Source organism: Bidens hawaiensis, unplaced genomic scaffold (assembly GCF_021521415.1).
Source record: "Bidens hawaiensis isolate Kalapana, Puna unplaced genomic scaffold, B.hawaiensis_p1.1 tig00002717_1, whole genome shotgun sequence".
NCBI lineage: Eukaryota > Viridiplantae > Streptophyta > Magnoliopsida > Asterales > Asteraceae > Bidens > Bidens hawaiensis.
The window spans coordinates 854,771-874,321 of NW_027491146.1; positions in this window are offsets into that span (position 1 = coordinate 854,771).

Sequence of the window (19,551 nt, forward strand, 5' to 3'; positions counted from 1 at the left end):
TCAGGAAAGCCAGTCGATCAACAACTGTATAGATCCATGATTGGCACACTGATGTATCTCACTGCAAGCATACCAGACATCATGTTCCCTGTTTGTCAGTGGGCCAGATACCAATCTGATCCAAGAGAATCTCACATGACCGCTGTCAAACGTATATTTAGATACCTCAGGGGAAAACCCTGTTTGGGACTCTGGTATGCAAAAGAGTCTTCCATGGAACTTCATGCATACACTGACAGTGATTACGGGGGATGCAATTTAGACCAAAAGTCAACATCTGGAGGATGCCAGTTCCTTGGAGACAGGCTGATCTCATGGCAGTGCAAAAAGCAAGTCACTGTGTCCACCTCAACCGCCGAAGCTGAGTACATCGCCGCATCCAGTTGCTATTCCCAAGTCATTTGGATCCAGCATCAGCTGCTGGATTACGGTTTTAATTTCTTTGGTACAACGATCAAATGTGATTATGAGGCTGTCGTTGCAATTGTTAAAAAACCCGGTCCAGCACTCAAAGACAAAGCACATTGACATCCGAATACATTTTATTCGTGATTGCTTTGATCGAAAGCTTGTAAATATGAAAAGGGTCCATACTGATTTTAACTTTGCAGATCTCTTCACAAAAGCTTTCAGTCGAGCCCGATTTTTGTTTCTTGTTGAATCTTTGGGCATGATTTCTTTTGAGTAAATTTAATCTTTTGTTTTAAAGTTATAAATATTCTTAAAATATGTCACAATTTTAGAGGGAGAAAATGAGTTAAGTTTAACTCACCAAAAAGATTTTCAAATTTACTTTAAGAAAAACCAAAAATCAAGTCATTTAACTTAACAAAAAGATTTTATTTTTATATATAATATTAATTTAATCTTTACTCCTATTTAAGAAATATTCAAGAAAATTCAAAAAGAATTATCCCGCTAAGAGGGAGCTCCTGCTTAGAGGGGGTCGGATAATTTAAATGTTGTTTAAGAAGTTGACCCGACCTTTTGGAAAATGATAGCACATTGGCATGTGACGAGTGACTCGTAAGGAAGCCGTTAAGCGAGTTAAAAGATATAAGTGCATTGGCTTAACCAACTTAATTTCATGGAATTAGTTGACTATGGTTAATCATATGTTTGCAGGTAGGAGGAGGTAGAGGATGAAATTTCGAGAACGTGGGCGAAAACGGCAAAGAAAACGGAGTTGAAACGAGAAAGATATGAAGAAAACAAGAATATCAGCAAAAGCTCCACCGTGGCCCACGGTCAACACCGTCATCGTGGGCCACGGTCAACCCAGCCCCAATTGGACAGTTTTCACTGTACCGTGGTCATTCTATGCACCGTGGATGGACCGTGGACCACGGTTCGAGTCGTAACTGCAGATTTTATTCCTCTTTTTAGAGGGTTTTGGGTTGTCTTTTCAACTACCCCTCACTTGGGGACGACTAAAGGGCGATTTTTGAAGACAAAAACAATATTTTGGGGTTTGTAATCATTTGTTTATGCTTTGGATTGCTATAAACAAGACACTTGATGCAAGAATGATCTCTCAAGTCATGAGTGGCTAGTTTCTATGGTATTCCTCTTGGGATGTAAGGTTAATTACAAAACACTTATGTTATTTGTTCTTGAACTTGGATTGATTATCTAATTGTTTATGTTAGTATAATCATGATGTTTGTGTGATTGTTTGTAACTTGTCTATATCGTTTAAACCTAGTTTTGAACCACGCGTTCTTGGTGTCGTTGACAATCGAGATTTAGTGGGAAAAACTAGGAATAATAGTATTGATTGATTGTTAAGTAAAAACCTCACATTCTAGGAATCCGAGTACTTAGTTCTTGACTAATCACAAACAATTGCATGTACACAAAACCGAGATATTACGGTTTATCCATTGAATGTTAACAAGAGTGTTGAGCAATAACCCGAACCCCGAGAGGAATGTTTGCTTATTTATTCGCTTACAACTTTCGTTTAGTTTCATTTAGTTTTTAAAATCAAATCAAAACCAACTTGGAAATTACTTTTTCGTTATTTACATTTATCTTAGTTAATCGTCGAGCTACTTATTAACACACTTTCCACAAACTCCTTGTGTTTGATACCCACTTACCACTATCTATTTAGTAGTATTTGGTTTAAGTTTGAGTGAGCCTTCGACCTCACGTAAAATTTTGGCGCCGTTGCTAGGGAGTAGTGCGCAACGTGTGTTACTTTTGTAGTTTTTGTTTAATTGTTATTGTTAGTTTTACACGGGTTGTGTTAGTGTGCAGGTATCTACAGGTATATGCATACGCGAAACTCTTGGTCTTCATCACCGTTAGTTTTTGATCTTGAAATTGAACGAACTGCTCGTCAGAATCGGATTCTTCAAAGGGAGAATAAGATTATCAGGTCACCAAGCACACACACTCGAACAACTGACACCACAAGCATGGCTTCAGGTCTGTACCACCCATATCACCACCCATCAATCCAGAAAATCCTCATCCCAATGAAACCGTTACCACTACAAGTCCTGCAAGTGAGCCTACCTCAACCGTGTTCAGCTTTCTACCACCATCTAACCTTCCACCTTTAAACAACTTCATGCCTGTTCAAGGACAATTGTCAAACTCACAACAACAATCACCTTTCCAATCTCAACAAAACCCACCTTATAATCAGCCATACACATTACCACAAGACCCACCCACAGTCCATATCTCACCGGGTCTTAGGTCGGGCCCGCAGTCATTTGGTGGGCCATGTTATGGCGATAATAGCGAAGGGTATGAAGAGTATGAAGAGGGATATTCGAGTGGGGGAGATGGAAATCAAGTTTGGGTGCAAGGTCAATTTGGTTATGTTCCGCAACAACAAATGCAACAATGGGGTAGGCCACATGCCAATCAAGCACCATTGCAACAAGTTCATCCACAACCTTATTATCAACAACCTCAACAACCAATACCTCAACCTCAATTCCAACAATACCCACCGCCAAGGCCCGTGTATAGACAAATGGGCCAACTGAGGGTACCATTATGGGTACCGAGAAGGCATGTGAGAGAGATGGCTAGGGGAATTGAAGCTCACTTTCGACCGATCATAACAAACAACCCATCTCCGAAGGTCATTCCTTAAAATCAAAATGGAAGAACATTTGAGGTTAGAACCAACGCACTCCAAAGTTTACCAAAGTACAAGGGTTTAGCAACCAAAGAGCCTTATTAACATTTGGAGGCGTATGATTCGATTTGCAACACGATCGGGGGTCAAGGTTTTTCGTCGGATGAGGTTAAGTTGGTTTTATTCCAATTTTCGTTAGAAGATAAGGCAAAGCGATGGTTCTACACATTGCCTTCCGCATCAATTTACACTTGGGTCGAGATGCAACAAAGGTTTTTGGAAGAGTTTTACACGGCCCAAAAGACAAATGATGCAAGACGAAGTTTGAGAAGCTTCCAACAACAATCGGGTGAGATGTTTCATGAAGCCTTTGAGCGATTCAATATGATCATCAAGAATTGTCCTCACCACGGTATTGCTCTTTGGGAATTGTTGAATGCCTTTCATGAGGGGTTGAGTATGGAAGATGAGCGAGACTTAATGTCAATCACGAATGGTACATTCGGTACCAATTATGAACACGATGATTGGGCATTCTTGGAGCAAATGTCAATCACATCGAAGAGAAAAGCTCAAACCGCAAGAAGAGCAAGACCGGCTATCACAAGACCACAAGTGCATGCGGTTAACAATGAAGAACCTCATGTTTCTAATCAAGTGTATGATGTGTGCACGAGTTGTAACGGGTTGGGACATGCAAGTGATTTGTGTCCCGATGTGGAAGGGCAAGTTGAAGAGGTAAATTCAATTCAAGGTCAAGGAGGTGGTCGGAGCTACAAAATGAACTCAAAGACGTACCACCCCGGGTTGAGAAATCATCCCAATTTTCGATATGGCAACCCATCGACTCAACTCAACCCTAACTTTCAAGGGACTTCCCAAACCCATTTTGTTCCTCGTCAACAATATTTTATCAAAGGGAATGCTCAAAGTGGGAACAACCAAGGAAGTCAAAGTCAATTTCAACAAACGGGAAGTGGTCAAAGCGGGTCTTCGGTTCAAAGTTCCTCAAGTGGGAATGAAGTGATCGACATGTTGAAGTTGATGCGACAAGACATGCAGAAAAGGAATCAACTTGATGAAGCCCGAATGCAAAAGGATGAAGTCCGTAACAAAGCCATTCAATCGTTGACCACTCAAATGGGTCAACTTGCAACCGATGTTGAGAATTTGAAGAAAAATAGCTCGAGCTTAAAGAAGGGGAACAACGTGCATATCAATGCGGTAAGTCTTTAACCTAATTTTGGAATTTCTAGTGTTCAAGTTGATCCAACACCACAGTTTGTTGAGGGGGTGGTGGAAGATATTAGTGATGAGATTGAAAATGTGGGTAATTATGAAACAATTTTCCAAAATAACTCTGAATTACAACCGAATGAAAAATCTTTTTGTGAAAATTGTTCTTGTGATAAATGTTTAAATGACAAATTAACCAAAATAAGGGATGAGTGGGTTGATAATAATATTACCTCGAGTAAAGTTCAAGACCCAGGAGTGCCCCTTTTATCAATCCAAATTGGTGAATTTAAAATTGATCGGGCACTGCTAGATCTTGGAGCTTGTGTTAGTATCATGCCCGGTAGTTTATATGATCAGTATGAGTTTGGTCCATTACAAAAAGTAAACACCACCGTGGTTTTAGCGGATCAAACCCATACACTTCCCCGAGGCATGATATATAATGTGATGGTGCATATGGAGGATTTCTGTTACCCAGTTGACTTTTTAGTACTTGATTATGCTAAAATGTAACTAATGCGCAACCCACAGTCATATTGGGTAGAACGTTCCTCTCCATTTCACTTGCAGTAATTGATTGTGCTAAGGGGACACTGGAAATTAAATGTGGGAATCGTGATAAATGGTTATTATTATTTGAAAATACTACTGACCCTCTTGTTGACAAGGAAAGCCTGAAGGCGGATTTTGTTAACAATTATGTATCCTTGAGCAAGGATCACACGAAAATGGAGTGTTTTGTGATTGACAGGTCAGTTGAGAAGAAAGAAGTTGAGCATCAACAGACTGAGAAGGTGGCAGAAAAAGGTGGCCGACTAAGGAAAACGAAAGTGAGACATCCACCTAACCTAAATGATCCAGGGTGGAGGATGAGGATGTTCGGGCCCGACCATGGTTTGCTGGAAGACTGGCAACAGTTGATTGAAAAAGAGCGTGCTTATAACGAGAAGGCTGCACGGGAGTGGGCTAGTCACCCACCTTGAATGTCATAAAAGTTTCAAAAAGGTGGTAATTATACTTTTTGTATATTTTTATTTTTATTTTGCTTTATAATTGCTAGGTTGTTTGTTATTGATGTAGTTTAAGTTACCATCTTAGCAAAAACCAAGTGTGGGGAAATTCTTATGGGTTTCTCTTCGACACTATGTTGGGGACAACATGGGTTTTTCATTAAAACAAGTAGTGCTTTTAATAGTAGTCTCTTTGTTTTTATTTTATCAAAACCATACATTGGGGACAATGTATCTCAAGTGTGGGGATGGGGAAATTTTTGGTTTTACAAAAACAAAATACTACTAAATAGATAGCGGTAAGTGGGTATCGAACACAAGGAGTTTGTGGAAAGTGTGTTAATAAGTAGCTCGACGATTAACTAAGATAAATGTGAATAATGAAAAAGTAATTTCCAAGTTGGTTTTGATTTGATTTTAAAAACTAAGTGAAACTAAACGAAAGTTGTAAGCGAATAAATAAGCAAGCATTCCTCTCGGGGTTCAGGTTATTGCTCAACACTCTTGTTAACATTCAATGGATAAACCGTAATATCTCGGTTTTGTGTACATGCAATTGTTTGTGATTAATCAAGAACTAAGTACTCAGATTCCTAGAATGTGAGGTTGTTACTTAACAATCAATCAATACTATTATTCCTAGTTCTTCCCACTAAATCTCGATTGTCAACGACACCAAGAACGCGTGGTTCAAAACTAGGTTTAAACGATATAGACAAGTTACAAACAATCACACAAACATCATGATTATACTAACATAAACAATTAGATAATCAATCCAAGTTCAAGAACAAATAACATAAGTGTTTTGTAATTAACCTTACATCCCAAGAGGAATACCATAGAAACTAGCCACTCATGGCTTGAGAGATCATTCTTGCATCAAGTGTCTTTTTCATAGCAATCCAAAACATAAACAAATGATTACAAACCCCAAAATATTGTTTTTGTCTTCAAAAATCACCCTCTAGTCGTCCCCAAGTGAAAGGTAGTTGAAAAGACACCCCAAAACCCTCTAAAAAGAGGAATAAAATCTGCAGTTACGACTCGGACAGTGGTCCACGGTCCATCCACGGTGCATAGAATGACCACGGTACGGTGAAAACTGTCCAATTGGGGCTGGGTTGACCGTGGTCCACGGTGTTGACCGTCACGGTGGAGCTTTTGCTGATTTTCTTGTTTTCTTCATATCTTTCTCGTTTCAACTCCGTTTTCGCCCACGTTCTCGAAATTTCATCATCTACCTCCTCCTACCTGCAAACATATGATTAACCATAGTCAACTAATTCCATGAAATTAAGTTGGTTAAGCCAATGCATTTGTATCTTTTAACTCGCTTAACGGCTTCCTTACGAGTCACTCGTCACATGCCAATGTACTATCATTTTCCAAAAGGTCGGATCAACTACTTAAACAACATTTAAATTATCCGACTCCCTCTAAGTAGGAGCTCCCTTTTAGCGGGATAATTCTTTTTGAATTTTCTTGAATATTTCTTAAATAGGAGTAAAGATTAAATTAATATTATATATAAAATTAAAATCTTTTTGTTAAGTCAAATGACTTGATTTTTGGTTTTTCTTAAAGTAAATTTGAAAATCTTTTTGGTGAGTTAAACTTAACTCATTTTCTCCCTCTAAAATTGTGACATATTTTAAGAATATTTATAACTTTAAAACAAAAGATGAAATTTACTCAAAAGAAATCATGCCCAAAGATTCAACAAGAAACAAAAATCGGGCACGACTGAAAACTTTTGTGAAGAGATCTGCAAAGTTAAAATCAGTATGGACCAACACACCCGGTTCAGTCAAGGTCCCAACTCATACCCTATTCCCTCGTTACTATAGGTTTGCACTAGTATTCTTGATATTATATTTTGTAGGACCGGTTCGGGACTCGGTTTCCCAACGATTCATGGGGCAACGTGTTAGAGTGCGGAATCCTCTAACACGGCGATTCGGTGGTGATCAACGGGCACGTAGGTACGATTCCTAAAGATGTTTGACGCCTAGGATTGGAGGAAACGACCAAGAACATGAAGAACGCTCGAGAGTGTTTCTGGAGGCTGCTGCTTCTATGATTTACGTGAGTGTGAGTTGTGTTCAAAAAAACCTTTGTGAAATTTCCTAAGTAACGTTTATATATCGAAGACTGGTTCGATCGAATGAGATACCCATTCGATCGAATGAGATCTGGTTCGATCGAATCAGTGACTGATTCGATCGAATCAGCTTCGTTTGACATTTTCAGTACGTTAACTTGGTTTCACGATCGTTGGTTTCTTGTTGAACCAACCTGATAGAACTGGGGACATACATGTGACATTTCATGTCCTAACAAACTCCCCCTTGGAGCCAGTTCTATTTGCTTGTAACCAATCGAGTTCTCTTGCTCGACCGTAACTCCCCCTTGGAGTTATCTCACTCTCTCTTTTCTCAAAACTAGTGGTGCATACATTGCATCCACAAACTCCTTTCTTCATGGAGTTCTCTCTTTACCAAATGGTACAGTCAGTCAGACTTACCATAGGTTCCGCATATCCTGAGATGCTGTCAATTGGAATTTTGGATTAACATTTAAGCACAATTGTATTAGATTTACAAAATTTACATTAAAGCATAATCTATCACAATATTCCAAATCATATTTCATTCAATTCAAAACCATTACAACCAGAAGATTTAACTTTGAATTACAACAAGAAACAAGATAAACGATAGACATGACAATTAATCTTCAGTTTCTTGGGCATACTTCTTCTGTTGTTCTTTCCAATTTGATCCTGCATGTATGTCATAGGCAAAGCAAATCCTAATGACATTTCTGTACGTTAACGCTTGCTCTATGTCTTCGGGAGCGTAAAGAATCTCTGTCTTGTACAACGTATAGACATCCTCCCTTGACAAATTTGTGAGCCACATTGGATCAAAAATACGAATTGTGCTCCAATTTCCATTGTCATTGAGCACAATAACTGCCTCATGCAGTTTTCCATCATAGTACCAATGCCTGAATGATTTGTAGAAGTCCTGCTTCATCTTTCTAAGAGGAATCTTCTTCATTGTGAGTGGTGGCATGTACTTCAAGATAACTTTTGGCCTGTTGGTGATCGGATCGATCTCCTTTTTGCTTAGATATCTCTTCGGCCTTTGTGGTGTGATCATCTTCCATTTTGTGTTGTACTCTTTTCGCAACACATTCTGATAATACGTGGCAAATGGAGATGAGTTGGCGTATAGCAGATCAAGATAATTCAGACGGTTCAGATCATGAGTAGGAAGGGTCTTCAAATCAGTAATACGTTGAAAGTATTCAACCCCCCTTTCTCTCTTGACAGCTACGCAGTTAAGATCCTTCAGACATGCCCAAGCGATAATTTCTCCTGAAGTTCTGCGACCCTTCATTTTATATGACGTTGTATGAGGAATGGTCGGCTTCGCTTGTTGTCTGGATCTTATCTTCTCAAGAATAGCATTGAATGCTTTCTTGCATTCCTCGGTTTTCTCCAAAAATTCGGCTTGATGGATGTTTTGAAAGGCACAAAAACTTCTGCAACTTCAGCCATTTTATCTGCAAACATAAACGTGTTAGAACGAACAGATTGAATGCGTTTAACATTTTCAAACTTTCTGGACTGGTTCAATCGAATGAGTAAAGATTCGATCGAATGAGCTACTCATTCGATCGAGTGAGATCTAGTTCGATCACAGACAGTCGAATAAGATAGATTTCACCTTTGAACTCTGATTCGATCGAACTACTGACCGAATAAGTCTCATTCGATCGAACAAGAGACTCGTTCGACCGAATAGACTGATTCGACTCATTCAAACGTCAGCCCAGATTTTGAAGAATCCCGATCGAAATTTTCGATCGTTTAAACGATACACAACACACAGATAGCATCTATTGTAGTTTGTGAACATTTATCAACATTAAACTACAAGTTTTAAACGGTTAAAAACAGTTTATTGTGTGTTTCTTTCTAATGTCCGATTCCGAGAACAAAACGACCAAAAACTTGATCAAAACACGGTTATAATCCAAAAATTCTTACATATTTGTGATGTACGTGAAAAACCGAGTAAGATGTATGGATCAAAACGAGGGATTCGCGAAAACGATTTTGAGAGCAATTTTCTGAAATTTTTTTTTCGAACATTTCTGACCGATCGAATGAGTCTGAGTATTTATAGTGTTTCTGGACTCATTCGATCGAACGAGATGTCATTCGATCGAATATGATCTCATTCGATCGAATAACATTCCTATTCGTGCGAATGACAATTCAGTCGTACGAGTGAGATTTCATTCGATTCACAGGACTTGTTCGATTGGACCAATCGATCGATTGTGAGTCTATTCGATCGAATAAGTCTCTTCGCAACACTCTCATTCTCGCAACAACTGACTCGATCGAATCGGCTCATTCGATCGATTTACTCGATCGAATAGTCACATATTCGATCGAATGAGGGAAAAACTTTGAAAAAAATAAACTTTTAAACTTTTTATTCCCCGCCATCGATCGTGGTGCCTTTGAACCTGCAAGGAAAAAAAACCTTTAACACTTGGTTAGTTTTCTTAGACATTTTCCGATAATGTGAGCTTAGTTCCTACAGAACATATAGACCATAAAACATTAGTAAACAAACGGAAAAATATCAGGCACAACCATCTTTGGGTTTTCTTGCCACTTCTTCTTTCTTTCATGCACAGCCGGTTGCGCAGATAAACATTTAGCAACCTGCATGAAGTTTTCTTTCATTCCTACACACTGGATAAACATTTAGTAGCAATAGACAGGGATCAGACTACCTGTCACGATGATTTCTCATCGATTTTCAAACAAACAGAACTAAATAAAATGAAAAATAAATAGAAAAAAAATCTTTTTGGGTTTTTTTTTTTTTTTCAAAGTATTTACAGGGTGGGACAGGGATCAGACTACCTGTCACTGGATGATTATTCATCAACATTAAAGCAGAATAAAAATAAAAAAAAATAAAAAATAATTCAGAATAAAAATCTTTTTGAATTTTTATAATATTCAAACTGAAATAAGCAACTGTACAAAATTTAAAGTACAATATTTTTGGTTGAGAATGATCTATAATAAGAAATCATACAGACTTATTTGACTATCTACTGAGACTTTTCGTGATTTTTCACATGTTTTTGATTTTTCTGAATAAAAGAATATACAATATTAAACTACACATAATGAACATTCTTTTTGTGAGAAAGATCCGAACATGGGATCAGTACTGACATTGAGCACTCAGTAAGTTCAATTCTTATAATTTCTTTTGGTCGATACATATTACCGATGCGATTATGGGTATATTTGTCCATTTAAACTTAAACAAACATCCTCTCGTCTGTCAATGACCATTTGATAATTGCTTTAATCATATTTCTATGATAATTGCTTGTGATCACAGCTATGTGTCCCACCATATTTTTGATTGACTCATGTAGGACCTCACAACATATTGAACAGTCAAATCGGCGCATCTTATTTTTTGACAAACGACCATAAGCTTATAGGATCCCCTTTGTTCGCTTAGACATGTTTTTCACATACGTGTTCGGTATTCATCTACTTGTCCCAAAATCATTTATTTTATTTTTTTTTCAGGAGATATCCAAGTTATCAGCGCTGTCCAGGTCGATACTTACGTATCACAGAGGGAGGTAATAACTTTAGATATACCAGCATGGAAGAGCGCTGTCCAGGTCGATACTTACGTATCACAGAGGGAGATCATTCCAAAACCGGTGGAGCATAAGATATTTAATACAGATATCCAAGTTATCAGCGCTGTCCAGGTCGATACTTACGTATCACAGAGGGAGATAATAACTTTAGATATATCAGCATGGAAGAGCGCTGTCCAGGTCGATACTTACGTATCACAGAGGGAGATCATTCCAAAGCCGGTGGAGTACAAAATATTTAATACTCCTCCTTAATCAACGCATAAAGCATATGATTTAGAAGGGACTTTCGATGAAAGCAGACCTGCAACACGAAGATCTAACATTCTTTAAGAATTTAGGTTTTGGGGGAACCAATTTGGGCCGATGGTAATTCGTGTACGCGTGATAAGACATATCCTCAATTGATATTGGTCTTTAGACAGTGACGTCTCGTCAATTTATCTTAGATGTACACCCATAGCTGACAATCTAAATGATTTAGATAGGTCAAATCCAGACTCAATTCAGTAAGATAAGCCTACCAATATATCACATTAGTACTATGCATGACCAATTTTTCACTTTATATCTTTCTAACATCATGCTACTGTCAGTGTGCCATCACTTCCCAAAGGTTGGATACAATTTCTCATTTTCTGATTATTTGAATGTTTTTGGATTTTTTCAATATAAGGAAAATGAAAATAAGCTATACAGAAATAAAAATCTTTTTGATGTCTCAGTATGATAGCGTCTGTGTACTATCATCTTTCTTGTAACAAGATCAACTTCTCAAAATTTTAAAATTTTTGATGTTTTTGGGTTTTTGTATTTTATATTGTTTTTGGTTTTTCTTGAAACCTTTCTCCCCCTAAAAATTATAAAAACAAAATCTTTTTGGATTTTTCAAATTTTTTAAAAAAAGAAAAATGAAAAAACAATTTAAATGATATCTTCATTAACAGGTTTAAACATCATTGGAAACCCAAGCCTTTATGGTCTTGGGTTTTCCATTTTCGTCAGGAATTAACAGTTCAATCCATTTACCCTCATTAACACTGTTTTCTGGTTTGACATTGTTATCAACAGTGTTGTTTTCCATTTGTTTCCAACTGTCAGTCTTCTTCTTAGCCTGTTTGACATAGCTGGTTGAAGACTGACTTTCACTTGTTGAAGTGGAAACACTTGGGTTTGAGGGATCAACAACTTTTGTTTTAACATTTTGATGTTGTTGTTTCTTCGGTGATCTGTGTGGTGAGGTTGACTGAGGTTTCCTAGGAGAAACCGACCGCGGTGTGTGAGACCGTGTTTGACTTTGAATGTCAACGGTCGGTCGCCTCATAGGAGTTGACTTGACATATCTAGGATCCGGAGTTGATATGTATTGCTTAGGATCCGTGTACTTGTAGCAGAATCTTGCTACATGGCCAACCTCTCCACATGAGAAACAGTAGTTTCTCTCCCTTTGACGTGGTGGAGAGTAACGACTTTGTTGTTGTTTGTTACCATAGTACCCCTTGGATTTGACATTTTGGGGTGAAGTTTGTCTGGGAGGGGGTTTTGGAAAATTATGTTTTTCATTAAAGTTACCCTCCTTGACAAACTGGGTACCATGTTCCACATGCACTTTCTCAGATTTATGATTAAACTTGTTCTTCTGAGAATTACTTGTTGTTGCCTTTGATTTAGATGTGGATGGGCCTGACTTAGTTGTGGAACCTAAGTCTGTGGCAACAGCATTTGGTTTTGGCTTGGTCTCAGGAGCCGGGTCAATGACTTCTTTACCCTTGGACTTTGAAATTTGTTTTGTGTCCTCGGGTGTTTTAACATTTGAGTCATCTTCTGGCACAGCTCCTGGTGTGTTCACAAATTGGTTCAGCACTGGGGGTGGGACATTGTGATATCCCACACCTCTTTCCTTATTGCACCGGAACTTGGAGATAATGTGTTCTAGCAAATAAGAGGAACTGGAGTAACTCTTTAACTTGAAAGTCAATGATTCAAGATCAGCTTTTGTGTTCTCCATTTCCTTTTTCAAGACATTATTTTTATTGATATGAAAGTTTATAGAGTCTTGTTGATTTAGAACACATATCTCCAATTCCTTGTTCTGACGCTTAAGGCTATCAACTTTTTCTTTATAAGCAGACTCTTTCTGCTTCCAAGCCTTGTTTTGAGCAAGAGCGTCAGTCAGTTCAATTAAGGATCTTGAGGCTGCTTGTTTATAAGCCTCGAGATCTTCAATTCTCTCTTTCAGAGAATGAATTTCTTGTTCAGACATTTCACATTTTAAACATTTGGTATTTTCTGGTTTGGGAGTAGTCGGGTTAGAACTTACCTTGGCATCATTTGACGTCTCTGCCATGAACGCAAAGTAAAGATTCCCCGCTCTTTCCAGAAAAGATGCAGAAGTTGCTTTTGACAGTACTTCGTTGACTTCTTCAACAGTAGCAGCTTCTGCAGGAATTGTTGAACTTGGAGATGATTGAGGAACATTTGACTCTTTTGCTTGATCCTCCTTAATCTCCACTGATGACACTTCAGCTTCATGCTCTCCTTCATTTACTTCAGTATCTGGCTCCTCGACAATGTATTCTTCATCAGTTGAGGAATCATCAGACCCAGATTCTGAGTCTCCATCCACAACGGTGATGTCAGCCATGTTAATGCTGAAGTTCCAGGACTCGCCTTCATCACCTTGAACAGCAAGAGCAGTTTCATTGTTGATGTTGGCGTTGTTTGCTGCTGTTTGATTCTGAGGGACCAGTTGTCTCTCATTGTTGACATTTGCAGCAGCTGCAGCAGGAGTAGATGAAGTTGAAGTAGTTCGGAAGGGATATTGGTGACCTTCCCTCTTTGGTTTAGAGCACTCCTTGGCAAAGTGACCAAGTTCGCCACAGTTGTAGCATTTAACTTTGGTTTTATCAAAACCAAACTTGGATTTATTATTGATTGAAAGGGCTTGGCCTGTTTTCTTAGCCCACTTTCTAGCCCTACGGAACGCGCTGCCAAGTGCCCACATTATGTCGATGCGTTCCATATCGTCTTCATCTAGCTGTTCATAGTCATCGCTGTCCAGATGACTGTTGCCAAGTTTACCAGCCACCATTAAGCTGTATGATTCAATAATTGTGCCTAACGTTGCCATATGTTCTTTGGCAACTTCCACCGTTACCTTTCCCAAGCCTTCGGTGTTTAACGTTGCCTTTTCAGTTGACTTGGGTCCGGAGTTAGAACTTGAATTTCCGGAATTTGATGTTGGTGGTGCAGAAGATCTCGTTTCGGTCCCCTTAGATTGATTTGACATTGAGGAGACAAACGCAGTCTTCATTGGAGCATGGTTATTTGAATCTGACATTGGTGAATTTGACATGTACAGCGACTTGTCAGATGTTGCTCTGGGTTTCCTGGAGGATGCTCTTAATTCAGCATCTTCCTGTCTGATTTCTTTTATAAAGTCAGAAAGAAGAATCGTCTCCAGTTGATGACTTCTTCTCATCACAGTCAGGAAGGTGTTCCAGCTTGTTGGGAGTCCTTGAGCGAGACATATAACCTTTTCAGTCCCTGATGTTTTGACATTATAGGACTTTAGCTCTGACATAAGATGATAGAATCTTGACAGCAACGATTCAATGTCTTCGCCGGATTCTGGACCAAACAAATCAAATTCACGCTTTAGCTCCCGTGCGTGAATTTCTCTAAGCGACTCAGATCCTTCGCATCGTTCTACCAGTGCGTTCCAAAGAGTTGACGCTGTTGTGAACTGGTTAAATTGATGGAAGAGATCGCTGGAGAGAGCTTGAGACAGTAAAGAGAAGGCTTTCTTCTCAGCATCAAAGGCTATCTTTTGTTCTTCTGACAGCCTAAAGTAGCTCAGGCTTTCACCATCATCGTTTGTAGGATGCACCCACGTTGTCTGAACCGCTTCCCATAGTCCAGGATTCACACCTGTGATATGGATCTGGAATCTTGTCTTCCAGGTAGTAAACTCATTGAGTGCCATCAACTTTGGAGGCTTGTTGAAGCTTCCAGATTCTGAATCACTCTCAAGGATCGATTGGATCCTTTTGTTTGCACTTGAACTGGCAGACATGTTTGCTTCTTTGTTTTAAACTTTGATCTGTAAACACTTAACAAATAACGTTAGTAACAAAAGTGTTAGTCAATTCTAGTGAAAAAATTCACTTGAAAAGACTGAAAAATAATTGAAAATTTGCTAAGTATTGAGATATCAGCCTTTTAATCGAATGTGACTTGATTCGATCGAATGTATTCTTTATTCGATCGAATGTGTCCTGATTCAATCGAATGCCTGACTGATTCACAGTTCTGGTCTTCTGAAGCTTATCCGATCGAATACGATCTTGTTCGAGCTAATGAGGTGACAGGTTCGATCGAAGGAGTGTCCGGTTCGATCGAAAGGGTTCTGGCAGTCGAATAAGTAGGAGATCGAATGGGAGGATCGAATATGAGACTTGTTCGATCGACTGGAATCAGGTTCGATCGAATGGATGAATTTATTCGATCGAATGGACTTGGCGTAAATCACGGCGCGAAAAACTAATTCGGTCAAAATTCAAACTGGTTCGATCGAATAGAAGGCTTATTCGATCGAATGAGTTCCAAAAATACGACTTGTTCGATCGGGATTTTCGGAATTTCCAAACTTAGAAGATTTGACCAGATTTTCGGTTTTAAAATCACTAACACGAATCCTAATCGATTTAGAAGCAAAATAGGACTCTCTTAAGTGTTTTAACACTTAAACAAACAAGTAAACACACAAAAATGGATCAAACGTTTAAAAAACGAAGAACACTTTGAATGTTCTTGATAAAATCCGAAATTTTAAGAGCAAACATTTATGATTTAGACGTGTAAAACGAACACAGATGATTAGAATTGATTGAAAATCAATAAACCAACACTTTTAACACCAAATTTTGAGATCAAAAACCAAAATATTTGACTTTTTATGAGTTTTTGATAAGAACACTAAGAACACCAAGAACAAAAACACTTGTTTTCGAAAATTTTTCAAGCAAAATATATGTATTTGACAAGAAAAACACGAATATCACCACGAATCTTTCGTGAATCAAGAACCTGAAGCTCTGATGCCACTTTGTAGGACCGGTTCGGGACTCGGTTTCCCAACGATTCACGGGGCAACGTGTTAGAGTGCGGAATCCTCTAACACGGCGATTCGGTGGTGATCAACGGGCACGTAGGTACGATTCCTAAAGGTGTTTGACGCCTAGGATTGGAGGAAACGACCAAGAACACGAAGAACGCTCGAGAGTGTTTCTGGAGGCTGCTGCTTCTATGATTTACGTGAGTGTGAGTTGTGTTCAAAAAAACCTTTGTGAAATTTCCTAAGTAACGTTTATATATTGAAGACTGGTTCGATCGAATGAGATACCCATTCGATCGAATGAGATCTGGTTCGATCGAATCAGTGACTGATTCGATCGAATCAGCTTCGTTTGACATTTTCAGTACGTTAACTTGGTTTCACGATCGTTGGTTTCTTGTTGAACCAACCTGATAGAACTGGGGACATACATGTGACATTTCATGTCCTAACATATTTAAACCATAGAATTCTAATCAAACCTAACATGATTTCGGTTTTTACCCACACATAACACACCTCCATACATTGACTCTCTTCTTGGTGATCATTCACATGTATTCAATCATAACCAATTCTCCTTGCATACGCTTGTACTGTCGTCAAATCTCCACCTATATAAATGCTTTGACACAAATTCAAATCAAGAGGACTTAAAACGGGTATAATGGGGCAAGGTGTAAGGGTATAGAAGGGGAATGTTGAAAGTAGCTCAGGCGATTCGATCCGGCTTATTACATATGAACTAAGTAAATAATGAAATACACAACTATATACATTACTAACTTGCATCTCAACACTCACTACACCATACTTCAAACATTGACTCTCAACTTTTTCTCCTTTTTTTTTCTTTTCTCTTTTTTTCTTTTTATTTCTCTTTTTCTCCTTTTTTCTTTTTTTTTTCTTTTTCTTTTTCGAATAAGCATAATACTTAATACTTCCTATTAATTAGTACTATAACAATTACAAATACAAAGAAATACCTACTAAGCCGGATCGTCTCGCAAATTAACATCAGGGTTGATCGAATCAAAAAGAATAGGTCCAATACTGTTTTCTACGGGAACCATCCCCCCGCCCCTCTCATGGCCCACGCTCATATGTGTAATGTATGAGGCCCAACCCCCAACACCCACACTCACGCTCAACCAGACGAGGCTTTAACCTAATTGCCTCTATTACTTTTGCACTCATGCCAAGCTAAGGTCTCGAAATGCATTGATAGCACAAGTTCTAACGGAGAATATCAAATCTCTCACCAATCTTCACTTTCTCAATATACAAGTGTATCCGGACATGTTATGTAGGGTATATTACCGAAAGCATGCTAACCTTGACTAGAATACTAAACAACCTCGTTTCTAAAACAACTAAGCAAACTTGAATTTAAGGGAATTGAGACCATGAAAAGGGACCAAAACTTTACCCCGCCATCTTACCACTTTCCGGTTTTCTTTCAAAAAATTATTCTTTTCTTAAATTTTTTCTTTTTTATTTTTTTTATAATTTTTTTTGTAAAACCAAAAATTTCCCCATCCCCACAAGGTCATGATCCTAGCGCATGAAAAGAGTAGATCAAAAGGCTACAAGGTCGCTCATGGATGTGTAGATAGGCTTGGAAAACAAGTAAGTGTTTGGTGATATAAACATAAATTCTCGCCAGGGCTAGTGGTTACACATTTATGAAGTGGTTGCATGATTTCGTTGAAGTCATATCAAGGAAGGATGAAATGTAATTACTCATATCATACCCAAGCCTCTCTTTACCTGATCACAGTTGTCTTATGAAAATACGTGTCATTTTAAAATTTTTATTGAGTCAAGAAAAGTGTCAAGAAAAGAAAAGAAAAAAGAGTCAGAAAAGAAAAGAAAAGAAAACGAGTCAAAAAAGAAAAGAAAAGGAGTTAAGAAAAATAGTCAGTCCTAGGGATTTTAACTTCTGCTTTATTTCTTCATTTATTCTGACTCAAGCCTTGGACTTTCTACGCTTGTAGTCATACAATATCTGATTGTTAAGGCCCTGAGTCTTCTGCTTTGTTTTATTTTCTTTCTTTTGTTCAAGCCTTGGACTTTCTCTACGTGATAATATGGTATTATCCGACCTGATTGTTAAGGCCCTGAACTTCTGCTTTATTTTAATAAATCTAGACCGAGTCAAGTGTACAAAGTAAAAGTGGCCAAGTGTTAATAAGTGTACTGTGATCAAATAAGAAAGGTTTAATTCAAGTTGAGGTGATATGTCAACACAAACTAGGCCCGAGATATGGAATCAGTAACATGTCGGATTAAGTGGGGACCACATAAGTACTATGCCTAATTGAACCTCAATTGTATCACGATGACATCAAAACACTTTTCAAGTTAAACAGGTGGACAATATCTACAATCAATGATGAACTCGTGTCACAATAATATCAAAATGGAAACGTGATCTAGGACTTTGCAAATCAATATGATTCCATATTGCGATCGTTCTTATAAATTGATTAATCAAATCAATGAAAAGAATTATGTAAATTATTTACATATTAACTTTGTTTTTACATATGTTTTATTTTTTATTTTATTTTTATTTTGTTTTGTAAAATATTATCTATATTAATATTTTAAATTTTCATTTTCATTTTATTTTTAATTTTTTGTTTTATTTTATTACTTTTATTTTATTTTAGCTTACTTTAATTTATTTTGTCAAAGAGATCCTTTTGCAAACGTTGAATACTGTGGACCGACAAAAGCAAATTATAAAAACAAACAAGTGCTTGGATTCGATGAGCAAATGTTTTACGGGTTTGAACTTGTAAAAATTTTAAAGACCGAGGAGTGGGAGCGTATTTTCGGTGAATAATCGTGATGTTTTGACCCTATCGCGAGATAGGTTGACCCTATATAAAGGGGATTCTCAAAATATCATTCACTATTCACTTAAACTTTTCATCTTCTACTCTCTCATTTTCTCTCTCTACTTTTCTCTCAAACCCTAATCTTTACATCAACAATTTGTCAAGATCTAGCCTTGTTATCACACATTGATCATCAAGATGGAACCCACTCCTCCGGTATAACATCACAAACATGTTCATCGTCATTTAATTTGTTTTTGGGTTCTATCAGATCTAGACGGTTGTCCGTATGGAACGTCGACTAGATTTAGTGATGGATCTTCATACTTGTTGTTATGTTCATATCATAAAACTATTATCAAGCTTTTGGATCATGAAAATCATCTTTAGATTTTGGTTTTAGGTTTAATTTGTACAGTTTGTAGATTTAGGGTTTGTATGAACTTATTGGGTCCGATTGAGGGTGTAAATGAAAGGGGTTTTGCTTCAAACTCTCCAGAAGGTTAATTCGGGTCT